Source organism: Mustela nivalis, assembly GCF_964662115.1.
Source record: "Mustela nivalis genome assembly, chromosome: 13".
NCBI lineage: Eukaryota > Metazoa > Chordata > Mammalia > Carnivora > Mustelidae > Mustela > Mustela nivalis.
Genome location: NC_139032.1, coordinates 83,478,027 through 83,479,620, shown reverse-complemented (window position 1 = coordinate 83,479,620; position 1,594 = coordinate 83,478,027).

Sequence of the window (1,594 nt, the reverse complement as noted above, 5' to 3'; positions counted from 1 at the left end):
TGGCCAACGGCCTGAGTGAGAGGCCATGTTAGAGACTACCCAAAGCCCAGCCATGTTTGGCCTGCCTGAGTCAGCCTCAGCGGGGTCTGCACTGTGAGAGGGACAGGGCCCATCAACCGCTGTTAGCATTGTGCTTCTGGCTGGTTGGCCTGGGCGAAGTAGGACCCTTGTTCTTGCCAGGGGCCACAGGGACAGGGCCCAGCAATGCCAAGGCTGGGGAGCTGAGGCCTAGCTGAATGTGTATGTGTTTGTGTTTGGGAAATTTTGTCGAAATCCGTGTCACCAGCAGTGGTTTGAGAGCTCCTTAGAGTTATCTAAGCCAGGTGAAAGGCCCTTGAATCACCTTGAATCACAGGAGGGAGAAGCCATTCCCTCCTGTCTCATCCCTCTGATCATATCAAGGTCAATGTCCACTCGCTGATGATTTGTCGTTCATACCCCTGACATTTGCTAACCTTGCTTTTGACACGAAGAACATCTGGGCCAGAGATCACAGGCACAGTAACCACAAGAAAGCCGTAGTGCTGCTTGCTTTCAGTGTTCCGCCGCAGCCACCTTGCACGGTGGCCACTAACTTTTTTTTTTTGTTTAAAGAACTTTTTTTTTTACTATTGTAATTTTCCTCCTTTAAAAACTCATTTTTTGGGTGCCTGGGTGGCTCAGTGGGTTAAAGCCTCTGCCTTCAGCTCAGGTCATGATCCCAGGGTCCTGGGATCGAGCCCCACATCGGGCTCCCTGCTCAGCGGGGAGCCTGCTTCCTTCTCTCTCTCTGCCTGCCTCTCTGCCTACTCGTGATCTCTGTCTGCCAAATAAATAAATAAAAATCTTAAAAATAAATAAATAAAAAATAAAAACTCATTTTTGTTTTTGCTGACAGCTTTTTAAGATTCCCTTTGAAATACAATTATTTTAGGGCACCTGGGTGGCTCAGTGGGTTAAGCCGCTGCCTTCGGCTCAGGTCATGATCTCAGGGTCCTGGGATCGAGTCCCGCATCGGGCTCTCTGCTCAGCAGGGGCCTGCTTCCTTTCCTTCCCCTCTCTCTGCCTGCCTCTCTGCCTACTGTGATCTCTCTCTGTCAAATAAATAAATAAAATCTTAAAAAAAAAAAAAAAAAGAAATACAATTATTTTAGTAAAAAGAATGAAATCATCCAGGGGCGCCTAGGTGGCACAGTGAGTTAAAGTCTCTGCCTTCAGCTCAGGTCATGATCCCAGGGTCCTGGGATCGAGCCCCACATTGGTCTCTCTGCTCAGCAGGGACCCTGCCTCCTCCTCTCTCTGCCTGCTTCTCTGCCTACTTGTGATCTCTGTCTTGCCAAATAAATAAATAAAACCTTAAAAAAAAAAAGGAAAAGAATGAAATCATCTGAAAGAGAAATAGTAAACCATACTGAAGATGTTCAAGGGGAATGGCAGAAGTCACAAGGAAGGTCTGTACAGGAGGGACAAGTTTGGGAAACGTGAGACTAAGATGCTCAAGGCCCACGTCCCCAGTTCCTTGATACTCTTTTCCCCAGGAAAGCAATTCTTTTTGTTATTAGATGTCTGTGTTATGATGAGGAAGCAGACCATGGCGTTTAGTCAAGACTTTCAA